The sequence below is a fragment of the Coturnix japonica genome, chromosome 24 (genome assembly GCF_054131305.1).
Source record: "Coturnix japonica strain WE chromosome 24, WE-NBRP24, whole genome shotgun sequence".
Classification (NCBI taxonomy): domain Eukaryota; kingdom Metazoa; phylum Chordata; class Aves; order Galliformes; family Phasianidae; genus Coturnix; species Coturnix japonica.
Window position 1 is genome coordinate 3,059,688 of NC_140686.1, and position 16,080 is coordinate 3,075,767.

At 49.6% G+C, this 16,080-nt stretch overlaps 1 pseudogene across 1 annotated transcript; it reads left to right on the top strand.

The window, feature by feature from the left end:
• The first annotated feature begins 268 nt into the window (after positions 1–268).
• Positions 269–3,872, top strand: LOC146757028 (uncharacterized; annotated as a pseudogene). Its single transcript, XR_014936959.1, has 3 exons — positions 269–464; positions 1,063–1,173; positions 1,279–3,872. The product of XR_014936959.1 is annotated as an uncharacterized LOC146757028 (transcript).
• The last annotated feature ends 12,208 nt before the right edge of the window (positions 3,873–16,080 follow it).

Sequence of the window (16,080 nt, forward strand, 5' to 3'; positions counted from 1 at the left end):
CTGAGCTGGAACTGGGACTGCTGCATTCCCTCACAGCTCCCCTGCCATTTCTCTTCTCTCTGCAGGCTCCAGTTCAACTTCTGCCTTCCAGCCGTGATCATCCCAGCCTGCAGGAGAGCAGCAAATGGCCGCAGCACATCCAGTTGAGGTAGGGGTTGGGGAAGCAGGCAGGAGAGGCCAAGGGGCCAGGGATGTGAATGCAGGGGTAGAGGGAGGTGTCCTCAGCCAGTGTGTGTGTGCTGGGGACAGAAAAGCAGCTGGGGTGTGAGGTTCTGTCCTGTGCGAGCTGCTTGCCTGGGCCTTGGCTGTTCCCAGCAAGGAGCCTCTTTGCTTTCAGGAGCCCGTGAGCTTTGAGGAGGTGGCCGTGTATTTCAGCAGGGAGGAGTGGGCGCTGCTGGACCCTGTGCAACGAGAGCTCTACCGGGACGTGATGTTGGAGACATACCAGTGTGTGGCCTCGCTGGGTGAGAGCTTGTTTGCCTTTCCTCCTCGTTAGGGCACCTTTGGCTGTGCAGAATGAGCCTCTGCAAGCCGGGCCTTGAATAAACACCATGCAGCTACATATTGACTCACACCACAGTGCCAGCAAGAAAGGAGATACTGAAAAGCATGAGTTTCAGAAGGGATTAGTATGCACGGCACTCTGATCAAAGCCACAGAGTCAGTGCTGGCAAGCAGGCATCAGCCAGGAGGGAGAAAACCAGCCCTTGTGTTGTGTGTTGCTTGGTGCCACCAGCTCCAGCTCACAGATGAATCCCTGGTTACTGCTATGGAATTGAGGATTTTCCATGCAATTGCCATCAACATTTTGATGCCTTGACCACTGGTAGACTGTAAGAAAACAAATAAGCTGTTGTAAAGTTAATTTGAAAGAAAAAATATCCCTTCACAATGTTCAGAGATGTCAAAACATTCTTTGCTCCAAGGGAAGCTGTAGGCACAGTGTCATTTAGACATAAATGGTGGTTTCTCCTTGGGGAGGGGCACAGAGTGGAACTGTTGAACAGGCACTGTGCCAGCATGAGGGAAATGCTCTCTTGTTCCCTGTTTCTCTCCCTGAAGCTCCACTTCCAGCCCCCAAGCCCATGCTGATCTCCCTGCTTGAACGAGGGGAAGACCCCTGGATCCCAGATGTGCGTAGCCCTGAGGCCATGCCAGGAGACCTCAGCCCAGGTGAGGTGGTGGAGGGAAGGGGAATGTTGGGGCTGTAAGAGCCTTCTCTGCCTGTGTTTTATTTTGGGCACCGTGTGCTATTGCTGCATTTCCTCTGTCATCCAGCAGCTGATGGGATCAAAAATACAAAGGAGGTTCCGCAGAGAAATTGTGTAGTGGAAATGCAGCAGAATCGCATCTCTGTGGAAGAAATCAGAAGGGATGTCCAGGAAGTCCTGCAGCAAGGTCAGGGTGAGCACATCAAGAAGCCCCTGGGAAAGCGTCTGGGAATGACACTGAGGAACCCAGTGGACTCCAACATAGGTCCAAAGCAGCCTGAGGAAACCAGGAGCAAGGATGTGTGCCAGATGAAAAAGCAGAATCCATGCACTGAGTGTGAGAAAAGCTTTAAACTGGATTCCAGCATCACTAGCCACCAGTGCACGCACTCAGCAAAGAGGCATTATGAGATCTGTGATTCTGCAGAGAGCATGAAATGGAGACTCCACCCCACTGGCCAGCAGTGCATGTACACAGGAGAGAGAGCCTTTGAGTGCTCTGACTGTGGAAAGACTTTTACGGACAGTGGGAGCCTCACTTCCCACCAGTGTATCCACAGAAGAGAGAGACTGTACAAGTGCCTTGAGTGTGGGAAGAGCTTGAAAGGTATTTCTAAACTCAAAATACACCAACGTGTCCACACAGGAGAGCGACCGTATAAGTGCCTTGAGTGTGGGAAGAGCTTCAAAAACAGTTCCAGCCTCACCATCCACCATCACATTCACACAGGAGAGAGACCCTGCAAGTGCTCTGAGTGTGGGAAGAACTTCAAAAACAGCTCTGAACTGAAGGTGCACCAGCGTGTCCACACAGGAGAGAGACCATATAAGTGCTCTGAGTGTGAGAAGAGCTTCATAAGCAGTTCTAATTTGAAGCTCCACCAGCGCATCCACACAGGAGAGAGACCCTGCAAGTGCTCTGAGTGTGAGAAGAGCTTCATAAACAGTTCTAATTTGAAGCTCCACAAGCGCATCCACACAGGAGAGAGACCATATAAGTGCTCTGAGTGTGAGAAGAGCTTCATAAGCAGTTCTTATTTGAAGCGCCACCAGCGCATCCACACAGGAGAGAGACCCTGCAAGTGCTCTGAGTGTGGGAAGAGCTTCATAAGCAGTTCTGATTTGAAGCTCCACCAGCGCATCCACACAGGAGAGAGACCATATAAATGTCCTGAGTGTGGGAAGAGCTTCAAAAGGCGTGCTGAATTGAAGATGCACCAGCGTGTCCACACAGGAGAGAGACCATATAAGTGCTCTGAGTGTGAGAAGAGCTTCATAAGCAGTTCTGATTTGAAGCGCCACCAGCGCATCCACACAGGAGAGAGACCATATAAGTGCTCTGATTGTGGGAATAGCTTCATAAGCAGTTCTGATTTGAAGCTCCACCAGCGCATCCATACAGGAGAGAAACCCTTTCAGTGTCCTGAGTGTGGGAAGAGCTTCAAAAGCATCTCTGAACTGAAGGTGCACCAGCGTGTCCACACAGGAGAGAGACCATATAAGTGCTCTGAGTGTGAGAAGAGCTTCATAAGCAGTTCTGATTTGAAGCACCACCAGCGCATCCATACAGGAGAGAGACCATATAAGTGCTCTGATTGTGGGAAGTGCTTCATAAGCAGTTCTGATTTGAAGCACCACCAGCGCATCCATACAGGAGAGAGACCATATAAGTGCTCTGAGTGTGGGAAGAGCTTCAAAAGGCGTTCTGAATTGAAGATGCACCAGTGCATGCACACAGGAGAGAGACCCTATAAGTGTCCTGAGTGTGGGAAGAGCTTTAAAAGGTGTTCTGAGCTGACACTGCATCAGAGCATCCATCAGGAAAAAGAGACCCTGTGAGTGTCCTGAGTGTGGTAAGAGCTTCAAAGGGAGTTCTGAATTGAAGCTGCACCAGCATATGCACACAGGAGAGAGACCATAGCTTCTGTCGGACATTTTAGAACATTTTGGCCAGGCCTGCATGCAGGGAGATGCCTGGGAACTTGTCTTTTCTCTCCCTCAGAGAATCCCATCTGCTGTGTTACCAGAATGTCTGCACCAGTGAGCTGAAATGGCAGGAAGCCTTGAGTGTGAGAAGGGCTTTGTGCCTAGCAGAGAGCTCCTCACACTCCCAGAAGAACTTCATGCAAAGCTCGGTCCTCATTAAACATTGCAGTCCACAGGACAGGTAGCTACTAGGAGTGCATCTCCTGCAGGAAGAGTTTCTCTCAGGGCTGGTGCCTCATTTCTCATGGGAAAACCCCCAGCAGGAGAGACCCTCAAAATGCTGGAGAGCCCGGGGATGAGGGAGACCAATGCTTCTCCCCATGCAGGAAGAGTTTGCAAAGGAGACGGCATCACCGACACCCTCTGCAGAAGGGACTTAACCCAGGAGCTTCAGATGGCCTTTCCTTGCTGCCCAAAGCACTTCTCTCACCATGCCCGCTTTCCACTTCTACTCTTCCCACCAGCTGCTTTTTGATGCTGTTTCCTAGTGGAGAAGTGGTTGTGTAGGGATCTGCTGTGTGTCTGTGTGCATGTGTTGCTCTCAGTCATTTCTGAGCGCACTGATGCATCCCAGAGAAGGGTCAGCAGAGCAGTAAGGTGGCTCTTGGAGGTTTTCTGAGAATCTTCTGTAGTGGAAAGAGAAGGGGGTGAATAAAGTAGCTGAGTTGTTCTGGAGCTTTCTTCACTGTAGTCTTGTTTTTGCTCTTAAAATAAATGTCAGCATGTGGAATGAGGAGAGGGAAAGGTGCAAGCAGGGTTTGGTTTTGGTGCCCTCTCCAGCCCACTGCTTGCTTCTGGACAAGGCATTTCCTTTCTTAATAGGGGAGATGCTCCAGGCCCTTCACCATCTTCGTGGCCCTCCGCTGGACTCTCTCCAAGAGATCCCTGTCTTTTTTGTACTGGGGAGCCCAGAACTGGACACAATATTCCAGATGAGGCATTAATAGGGCAGAGTAGAGGGGGAGGATCACCTCCTTCGACCTGCTGGACACGCTCTTTTTAATGCACCCCAGGATGTCATTGGCCTTCTTGGCTACAAGGGCACACTGCTGGCTCATGGCCAATCTGTTGTCCACCAGGACGCCCAGGTCCCTCTCAGCAGAGCTCCTCTCCAGCAGGTCTTCCCCCAGCCTGTACCGGTGCATGTAATTATTCCTCCCTAGGTGCAAGACTCTACACTTGCTTTTGCTAAACCTCATCCGGTTTCTTACTGCCCAGCTCTCCAGCCTGTCCAGGTCTCGCTGAATGGCAGCACAGCCTTCAGGCATGTCAGCCAATCCTCCCAACTTCGTGTCATCAGCAGACTTGCTGAGGGTGGTCACTATCCCCTCATCAAGGTTGCTGATGATGTTTCACAGAATCACAGAATTACCCGGGTTGGAAGGGACCTCAAGGATCATGTAGTTCCAACCCCCCTGCCTAGCAGGGCCACCAAACATACACCTTTACTAGATCAGGTTGCCCAGGGCCCCGTCCAACCTGGCCTTGAACACCTCCAAGGACGGGGCATCCACAACCTCACTGGGCAGCCTGTTCCAGGACCTAACCACTCTTCTAGTAAAGAACTTTCCCCTAACATCCAACCTAAATCTTCCCTCCTTCAACTTAAAACCATTTCCCCTAGTCCTGCTATTATCAGCCCTTTCGAAGAGTTTACTCCCTTCCTGGGAGTAAGTTCCCTTCAGGTACTGAAAGGCTGCAATGAGGTCACCCCACAACCTTCTCTTCTCCAGGCTGAACAAACCCAACTCCCTCAGCCTGTCCTCATAGGGGAGGTGCTCCAGCCCCCTGATCATCTTTGTGGCCCTCCTCTGGACCCTTTCCAAAATCTCCATATCTTTTTTGTACTGAGGGCTCCACACCTGGACACAGTACTCCAGATGGGGCCTCACAAGAGCAGAGTAGAGAGGGACGATCACCTCCCTATCCCTGCTGACCACCCCTCTCCTGATGGAGCCCAGGATCCCATTTGCTTTCTGGGCTGCCAGAGCGCACTGCTGGCTCATGTTAAGTTTCTCATCTATCAGGACCCCTAGGTCTTTTTCTGCCGAGCTGCTCTCAAGGACAACTCCTCCCAGCCTGTACAGGTGCCTGGGGTTCTTCCGGCCCAAGTGCAAAACCTTGCACTTTGCCGTGTTGAACCTCATTAGGTTCACCCGAGCCCAGCTTTCCAGCCTGTCAAGGTCCCTCTGAATGGCATCTGTTCCCTCCACCGTATCGACTGCACCACTCAGCTTGGTGTCATCAGCAAACTTGCTGAGGGTGCACTCCATTCCCTCATCGATGTCATTAATAAAGATGTTAAAGAGCACCGGTCCCAAGACAGACCCTTGAGGGACGCCGCTCGTTACCGGCCTCCACCTGGACATAGAGCCATTGACCACCACCCTCTGTCTGCGGCCTTTCAACCAATTGCTTATCCATCTAGTTGTCCACCCATCAAATCCACCTCCCTCCAATTTGGAGATGAGGATGTGATGGGGGACCATGTCAAAGGCCTTGCTCAGGTCCAGGTAAATGACATCGGTCGCCTTCCCTTCATCCACCAACGCCGTCACTCCATCATAGAAGGCCACAAGATTAGTTAAGCATGACCTTCCCCTGGTGAAGCCATGCTGGCTGTCTCGGATCACATGCTTGTTCTTTATGTGATCAAGCATGTTGTCCAGGAGGATCTGTTCCATAATCTTCCCAGGCACAGAGGTGAGACTCACCGGCCTGTAGTTACCCGGGTCGTCCCTGCTCCCCTTCTTGTAAATGGGAGTGACGTGACCCTTCCTCCAATCATCCGGGACCTCACCTGACAGCCACGACTTCTCAAATATGATGGAGAGCGGCTCAGCAACCACCTCAGCCAGCTCCTTCAGGACCCTGGGATGCACGCACAGTATGTATGTACCAGGCTCACTGATCCCAGCACAGTCCCACTACCCCCCAGGCCTTTCCAGCAAAGCGTTGCCCTTCACCTTCCTGCCACCCCGGGCCTTTGTCCCCATTCCCAGTGGAGCAGCTCTGCCCCTTTAGCTGCTCACTGCTCTGCATCCCACCACCACCCTGCACTCTGCTCCCTGCTCTGCAGTGCTGCACTGCCTGCTCCATCAGCCCATCCCACACAGCAGCAGGTGCCTTTTCTTGCTCAGAGCTGTTGTACAGAGCCCAACTCCTGTTGGTGAAGGCTTTTTTTCTCTGCTGGGTGGTGCAGCCCAGCACTGCGCTCTGGGTTTGTCAAGGTGTGTACAAATATTTGATCCCTCGATGTGTTCCTGTAAATAGTGTAACTTATTTCGCTCTCATGATGTACGTTGGTTTGAATTGTTTCCCGATGGATGTGTTTGTTCCTCGCCTCTTTGTCTTCACAAATAAAGCGTTACTGAAAGGAAGAGACAAAGCAGTGCTGACTGTTATGGGGAAGAACAGAGCTGGGAGCCGCCCGTCCTGATGTGCATCCTGTCCTTCTGTGCCGTGGGTGCTGTGAGGAAGTGAGCACATGGGAACAGGGTCCTCAGGGACTGCAGGGATGTCCCCGTGGCTCTGGGATGTACCTGAGCAGCTGCCTGGGCTCAGTGAGCCAGCTCAGGGAGCAAAGTGCATTTTGGGGCACTCCACCCTACAAAAAGGTCCTTGAAAGCATCGCAAGGAGGCGACAAAGCTGGTAAGGGCTACGAGGTTCATCCTGTAGGAGAGGCTGAGGACCCCCGGCTCGTCCGAGCTGCAGGAGATGGGGCTGAGAATCCGTCCCGTTGCTCGTTGTGGCTTCCTAAGCAGGGGAATGGCACAGAGCTGCCCGTAACTGATGAAGGAAGCGGGGGAGGGCTGAGAAACGCGTCTTTGCCGTGGGGGTGGTCCAACGCAGGCACGGGCCCTTCTGGGGGGTGGTGGATGCCCCGAGCCCGTCACTGACCGAGTGGCGTTTGGACAATGCCCCGAATGTGGTGCTTAACTTCAGGGCAGCCCTGAAGCGCTCAGGACCCGCTCGGTCCCTTCCGGCTCCTCCATCCAATTTAATTGCCCCCGCATTTGTCCCATCCTGGGGGCGGCCCGGCTGCTGGAACCCCCGGCAGCGCTGCGGGCACAGCCGCCAGGTGGCAGCGCGGGCTGCGGTGCGGGGACGGCGGGCGGTGGGCGGTGTTGGCACCGGGGCCGTTTGCGGGATGTTGTGAGGTTCCTCCCTCCCTCCCAACTCCTTTCTGCCCCCCCCCGCCCCCGAGCCGCGCTGACTGCGCTGCAGTGCCCGCAGAGATGATGATGCTGGCACCGCGTTGTGCCCCACTCCGGGGTGATGGCGTCAGTGGGTCATACCTCGCACACTGGTTTGAAGGGAGCAGCAGGGAGAACCCGCTGGGCTCCCCCCTCATCCCAGCACCACACGTGCCAGGGGCAGCACCAGGCAGGTGGGTGCCAGGCTGGAGGCTTGGGCACATCCCAGGGCACAGATCCCCACTGCTTTCTTCTCTTGCTGCTGAAAGGAGCCAACCAGGATCAGGGACAGGACCTCAACTCTGACCAGCAGGAAAACTCAGGACAATGGAATGCAGTCTGCCAATCTTTTACCAGTTCAGCTGTGCTTTATGACTCATTATTGCAAAGACTCTTTTAGTAAAGTACCACCCTGGGGTATCCAACCAAAAAGAAAAGGTTTTTATTAAATTAAAGGGGTTTTTTTTGTTTTTTTTTTTTGTTTTTTGTTTTTTTAAACATACTATAATAACTACTATGCAGTTCAACTGCCAATCATCTCAGAAAGTTCACGAAGGAGATCATCCTCATCCTTCTCCAGGTCCAAGTCAATTTCTGCTACCATTTCCCCTCCTGAGATTTCCAAGATGAACTTTTCAGTGTCATCTTCTACAGCCTTGGTGAGCAGGCTGACCTCCGGCAGGGCTGGAGCAGCAGTCTGGGAAGAAGGAAGACAAAGTCAATGATTGCTCAGGAGATCCTTCCTCTGCAGTGCTTCTCCTTCAGCACTGCTGATCCTAAACCCAACACGGGGGCTAAGGGGCTCCTGAAGGATGTTAACAACCACGTGAAGGCTGCACAGCACCTCAGGTCTTTTTAACAATGCAGCATTAATGGACAAATTCCTTCACACTACAGAGGAATCACAGGGCTGCAGAGCATTGTGCACACACTGTCATTCATCCAGCATCCTGCACACAGTGACTACTTTGAAAGGAAACCTGCAGAACATTTCAGTTCTCCACACTTTCTACAGGAGTTGTATCTCAGTATCAGCCTGACCAGGACAGCACTGACACTTCTTCCCCTCCTTACCAAAGCTGCTTTTTTAGCTGGAGGCTCCTCTTCTTCAGTGCTCGTTTAAATCAGCACAGTGCTAGAGCTGTTACATACCACATTCTATTTGAGCAACAGAAAGTCATTCCTGTTCCCCTACACAACATCCACCCACAGTCTGATTTCATTGAACACGAAGCCATCGTGACCTTTTTGTATCCAGTGCTCCCACGTTAACCTCACAAGTTGTACCTGGTGCCAGCAGGGTTACTGCCTCACTGCCAGATACAATCAGATCAATTCTGAGTTTGAGGAGTGCAAAGCTGTCTGGGAAAGCCATTGAAAGTATCAGGATTGTGAAACATGGCTGCAGCTCTTCACCAAAGGCAGGAAGGTAGGAATGCACTCATGATGGTGGCACATGGTGAGCAGTGAGACATGAGAACATGTGAAGAAATTGTGTCACTGTGTCCATCTACAGAAGGGACTCACGTCTGCGGGTGCAGAGACAGCTTTGGGAGCAGCCCTGCTCCATTCCACAGTCTTTTCCTCTTCTCTTCCAGGTGCTTTAAAACAAGGAAAAAGAAAATCACTTGGTCAACAGCAAGCATAGAAAGAAACCTGAGTGCCAGCGTTTCCTCCATGTGCTTATTTCCTCACATTCAATAACAAGGAACACGAGAGAGGCGACATCTCGCAGTCCATACAGTATCCAAGCTCTTCCCTCCTTCACATGCTGTCTCTTCACGAAGCCTCTCTCACCTGCCCAATGAATAACTCACCCCCCTGACCTTTCTGACAGAGGTTGGCCCCCATGTTAAGGACTCAATCCTGGCTTTACAAACACATTTACATATTAAAACAAGCAACACGCCAAAGATGAAGATAACCTTGGCGTCAACACACAGAACATGCCACACCAAAACCATGGCAGAAAGAAAGTACAGGAGAAACTGAATTACAAAACCTCACAGCGAATGAATTTTCCAGAATGAAGCAGGCAGACACCACGGATTCAATGGAAAAACACATGGATGGACATCCTGGCACTTCCTGCCTTTGCATTTGGTAAGAAACAGCCCAGGCAATTCTAAGCAAACTCCATTTGCTTGACAGGGGAAGCACTTCAGCAGAGCAGACAGTGAAACACCTCGTTACCTGCTGGCTTTGCGATCTGCTGCATCCGCAGGGCTTTCTCCTGCTTGATTTCTTCCAAGATTTTAATATGCATTTCTTCCAATCGCTTGATTTTACGCGGTGGCTCTTCCAGTTTCTCGTTACCAGGCTCAGGTGGAGGGAAAATTCTCTTCTTCTTGCGCTTATCCTTAGATCTCTTCTCAGTAAGAACCTCTTCTACTTTTTGCTTCTCTTCTTCCAGTCGTCTCTTCTTCCAGATCTCCCCTGCTGGCTTGGCACCCTTCTCTGTCATCATCAAGAAAGGAGAAGCATAAGGATTACAAGAAATTCCAACGAGAGCTCAAGTTTCCAGATTTGTCATAATATTACAGAATATACGTGTTCCCAACAACAACGCTCCTGAGAAAGAATAAGCAGAAAGCCTAGAGAATCTGTGCAGCAAACACCGATGACCATTTACCTCTCCTTGGTGCTCTGTCAACCTCGATCTTCTTCCCCAGCCTTTCTACGAGGCTGCGCTTCAGCGGAAGGCCACTGACATCAGCTACAGAGAGAAAACAACAACATTCCTAAGATAATTCCTTTGGAGAAAGATTTTTACAAGTCAACCACAAACTTTGGTTTCTCCAATTGTATGTTCTCAAATTCACCTTTCAGCTGCTACACTTGTGTGCCACTTGGAGTCATCACAGACCCACGACACACTTTCCTCCCTCCTGCTTCAGCAGTGCCCTCCCATTTACGTGGAGGCAGCCAAACAGCAGCTCACAAGCAGCCCTTACCTACAGAGGATTTCCGTTTTCCAGGTTTATCAGCAGTATTCGGTTGAATCACAGGCACCTCCCCTAAAACAAAGAAAAACAAAGTGCTTATTTGACAGAAACTAACAGAATTACTGTCTTGTGAGCCCATTTCCCACCCAAAACAAATACAACCATAAGACACCACTTTGACAGCCCTGACACAAAATAATATTGCAACTGTAATGCACTCAGGGTAAGTCCCAATTGTAATTTCTCCATTCCACTTAGGAGCCACCAAATGGAAGCAAAGGTACTCATCATTACCCTGCTTTGCAGGCAGCATCACAGTGCTGACCAGTGTCCGCACATTCTCCTTCTTAGGCACACGAACAATCTGAGATTTGAGCCGATGAGCAGGAGCTCCTGAAGGTCCTTCTGATCCAAGTGTTTTTATTCCAGCATTCAAACTGTCATCTGGGAACACAGAGCAGTAAATGAGACTGAGGGACAGAGGCACACGCTGAGGACCACAGCTCTGCAAACTGCCTCCTGCTCAGAAGCATGCAGAACAAACCCTGTCAGCTCTCCCCACAGCTAAGAGCACCATGGACCTGATGTCTGTCTGCTGCCCTCCTTTCATCCTTCTGGATATTAAAAGTAGGCTTTATCCCTTACTTTATCCCATCCATATGACATTAGATTCCTCTATCAGCAAATGTGGCTTTCACCACTGGTTGGAAAGATGCACATACAGGCACTTAAACTCCATGCTGTGGCCTCGTCTTGCTCTAATGATGTAAACAAAGGAGTTTACCTTCCTAATCTGAAAGGCACATGAAGTTACAAGGTAGGAACAAGATCATGGAAATAGCTGATTCCATTCAGCAACCCTATGTTCTGTTGTGTTTGTACAATGAATTGCTTTGGAGTTAATTGGCAAGTGCTTCTGATTAATCCTGGAATACCTTGTTTTGTATCAGCATCAGATTTTGTAGTGGAAATGATCCGCAATCCATGATGGTTTTCTTCAGCTGGTTGCTGGACAGGTGTTTTTGTTTCTTCTCCCTCCTTAGAAAGCTGGTCTGTACAAGCAAAGAAAAAATCAGTCTCTTCAGTTATGCGGTAGGAATTCAATCAGATTATCCACTGCACAAAGATGGCAGGCAAGGCTGAAAACCCACACAGATAAATGCTGAGTCTCCACTTGCCCATCCTAATGGCTTCTCTGTGAACAAAGAAATCCCCCCCTACACAACATTCATCTCCCTGACACCCAGAAAAAGCTTAAATGCAGTAGAACAACCTGCAAGGCAAAGGCCACAGGAGCAGAGAGAAGCTGAGCATGCAAGATAAAACTGAGGTATCAGAAGTGCACAAAGTTCAGCTCTGAACCTATCTATCAGCTCACAAGTGAACGTTACCTGGCGTTCTTTATGACACTATACCCACCTGTGAGTAATAGAGTTAATCTTTTGTACCTAAAAAAGACAAACTCACTTTGGCTTGGTGGAAAGAAAACCCCATTGAGGTAACGTCCCTTGGTGTGATGGAAGGCACAGTTGGATTTCTGGCAGCCTGCTGGCTGGTTCTCCCAGTAGCAGGAAATCATGCTGCGTTTTTTCTGAAGACAGAAAGGAAGAAGAGCTGATGGTAACGTGGACCTAAGATCTGCAAAGGGAGACTGAGCTCCAGATGGTGCCAGTGAGCAGACTGCCACAAAGCAGCACTCAAACACCACTCTGAAGAGTGCGCAGGCTGGGAGCACCAGGCTCACTGAGCTTTCCTAGCATTCTGTGGGTGAGGACACCAGTGTAGAAGGGGTTAAACTAACACACCTTGCAGAATGCTTGTCTGATTGATGTGGTTCTTTAGTATCTGTTGATAGAACACTGTTGGTATCAACTACAAGAATATTCTGCTATGATATACCAATGCCATTGAGCTCTCTTCCCTCTGCTTCCTCCCCTATTCTTAACCGTAGGAACCATCATCATTTCAAAGCAAATGAACCTAATCTGCAAAAGCACATTCAGCCCACCTAAAGAAATGAGAAGTGGGTTTGGTGATAAACTCTGAGGAGCCAACACTCACACTGATCTCCATGTGCCTGAACCTGCAGACATTCCTGAAGCAGCGGCCCTCCTTCCACAGCGTGCAGATGGTTTCATTGCCCAAAGCGGCTTCACAGTGCCTGAAGGGACAGTTGTCTCCCTGTAACCCAATGGAAACCAAGAGAGGAAAATGAAATAGTACAGCCTGAGAACTGGCCATGCTTTGAGCTCATTTTTAGCGAGTTGCTCTATTGTACAATGCAATTAGTTATGAAGTTTGCTGAAGACCAGTAATACTTCTACTTATTCTACCCATTCCTCTTAACTTCAGAACTGAAAGAAAGAAAAAATGAAGGAAAAAACCCAAGCAGACCTTTTTACAAGTGGAATAGAAGTAGAAATAGCAATCATTTCCTTTAATTGACATGCTGGACGAGCGCACAGAAGCAGTTCTGGTCTCGAGGATCTCTGTGCAGCTCTTCCTGTGCTCTCTCAAAAAGCTGGCTCGTGCTTCCTTGGACTGAAAGTCTTCTACAGTCTTGATCAGTGAAATCTTCTTTTGAAAAGGAACCCTAAGCAAAACACCAAAAAGCAGAAAAGAATGAGGAATGCCCACCCGTCTTCCCAGCTTTGTTCTCTTCATTCAATCAGTCTCTCAGGAGCAGTTGTTTCAAAACATTGCCCTCCTCAACACTGGTCAAACTCTAGTAACATCACCCTGACTCAGCACGGAGTCCCTGGGCTGCACGGCTGCAAGCCCTCCAATGGAGCCCTTCCTTCAACACCACGAGTGACAGCAGTGAGTAACCCCAACACATTTGTCTGACCGCTGCAGGTCTTCAAGCTCAACCACCTGGACAACCTCAGCAAATACAGTGATCTTCAAAGCTTTGCAGTTCACTTCTCTGTAGGCCGAACCAACACTGAATCCGTGAATTAATTAATTATAACAGGTTAGGAAGAATTTTCCTCCTCACTTTGCCTATGTCAAATTCTGTAAGTTGGAATTTCTGGTCTTCAAGGATTCTTCACCTTTGAAGAATCCACAAAAACCATCCTCCGTCTTTATTACCTGTACAGCAAAAGCATGCCAGTGCGTATCAATACACAAATCCACACACATGTGCCTGTATACTGTAACTCAGCACTGCATGGAGCTGCAGCACGATCTGCTCAGCCACAACAAGGGTTTGGGTTGGTTCATTTTTTTTTTTCTTTTCTGATGTAAAAATCAAATATTTTGATATTTTAGATTTGTTTTGTTGTTGTATTTTTTAAGGTACCAAATGCAGTAAAACCTGCAACCAGGCCAGACAGAAGATCAAATTCAAGTGATTCAGAACTCTTTCATTAAAGTGCTGCACATTTCTGAGCTAAGCATTTCCGATAGTCAATAAAGGTTGGAACCTTTTACTCACACAGACACTAGTGAATTTTCGAGGAATTTTTTTTTTTTTTTTTTTTTTTTTTCAGGGAATTTCCCCAAATCTAAACTAAAGAGAGGAGAAGTCGGGTTCTCAAGTTAGTTGCTGGATTGGCTGCATGACAAAGGGAACGAAAACAGCACTTAAGGACAAAGTTCCCTTCCCTCCTCTAATACTGATAGAAATGCTGCCTTTTTACCTTTAGTATCTTCACAACGGATTGGCAGATTCCTACGTTCCTAAAGACCTCAATGCTGCTCAGCACAGACTCGGGGCACCAACTGTCACTGGACTCTGCACCGTGGAACACGCACACAGCTCAGCACTTCTGTTTCCTCACAATTGGAAGGGTTCTGGAATCGGGAGCATGAAGCGGACTAGAAATACCTCACATCCCTCTGCTCCTTACGAGCCCTTCCATTTTAAAACAAGATAACCCCAGACACATCTGTTAGCACAGCAGCCCAAATGCTAACCAGAACACACAGTGTGTAACGCTGAAAGTACCAGTTTAATGCCGCGCCACAAACCCTATATAGTGGTACAGGTGACCGCCCCTATCAGATACCCATGACCTCCATGACTCCAGCCCTGGTGCACGCAGGCACCACCTGCCCAATACCCAACATCTCCCCCCTCTTTATCATCTCCAGCCCCTGTAAAGGTTCCCCCACGTACTCCCTGTTACCCCAAAGGTGATTTGCACATTTAAGGCTATTCCGCAAATGAATCAATCATTAAACATATGCGAAAAACAATGAAACTGTCATAATAACATACCAAAGAGATGCAGCTGCAGTGACTACAAACCTGAAAGCACACAACAGCAATCTGCCTAAAAATTGTGAAATGCTGTATGGCAACACTTAGTCAACTTGTAGAGAACAGTGCATTCAAGTTCAAGATAACAGCACAGTACACAATGGAGTTACAACTTCTCCAAGTTCAATGTAACACTATTGTACAGAATCTTCGTGGCAATCCAGTTCTGTCCAGTGTGCATTATAATGTCACACTCCATAACCAAATAAGAAGACAAAAACATATTGGCTGTGCAGAATCGTTCTGAATGTCCACCACTGGGGGACTATCCAGGAACAAGGTCTCCCCCGCTCACGAACTATCAGTCCGGCATGAAGGCTGGATTCCCAGTTCGGACCTTCAGGCACATTGGGAGCAACGCAGTCTCATGTGCCGTTACCAGCAGCCGCTGCCCAGTGCTGACGTCAAATCACTGGCTGCACTGGAGACATTAACCAAGGAGTTGTTGACCAAAACCGGTGCTGAGATGTTCAGATCCTCACGGTGCACAGGATGGCTCGTCGTTTGGTGCCGGCTTAACCCAACGCTCCGGCAGCCAGCAGGGCCCACTTGGGGTCCCGACACAGACGTGTTTCCTGCCCTTGACAAGGAGTGGCATAGGGTCTGGGAGCCATGGCCCTCCGTCGGGTCTGATCAGGACCTGACCTATTGGTGTCCATTCGGTCAGCTGATGGTCTCCCATCCGATTCTCTTACGCAGGAGGAGAGCGTGTGGGCACAGCTCAGGCCCCTTCAGCCCTCCCCCCTCTTTAAGCGCACAAAGACGCCCCTTCAAGGTCTGATGTGCACACTCCATAATATCCTGACAGGTGCTGCTGCCGGGAATGCTGAAGATATGCTTAATGCCCCAAGCTGTGCACCAGCGTCCAAAACATGCACTTCTATGTCCTGGGCCATTGTCAGTCTTTAACTCATGAGGTGCACCCATGACAGCGATGGCCATGCACAATGCTTTTATGTAATGCATGGCGGTCTGTCCAGATTGTGCCACAGCCCAGAGAAAACCACTGCATGTGTCAGTTGTGACATGCAAGTGATGGAAACACCCAAACTCTGGGAAGTCTGTGACATCCATCTGCCAAACCTCATTTGGTCTCAAACCTCTGGGGTTCACCCCTGCAGGAAACAGGTTAGCCATAACTCCCGCTCCTCCTTGGCCGATTCAGTTAACTTTCTAAGAGCACCAAGGGCGGGTAGCAGCTTCTGCGCCTCTTTGTCCCCCGCACAAGCTCACAGAGCTCCTTGCTGGCTTTCTCTAATGCTGACCGACTCACACAGTGAGAAGCTTCATCCGCCAGACCTCTCCGCATCATCCGCTTAATAAGCAGATCGAGGTCCTCATCACACACTCTGTGCCATCTCTTGTCAGCATGTCCTGTCCCATCCCTGGCTCTCCAGCAGGACTGTAATGCTGGGGTGAGCAACACTGGGCACTGTCAGTGTGTTTTTCTTGCAAGCATCTTCCAGGGAAACAC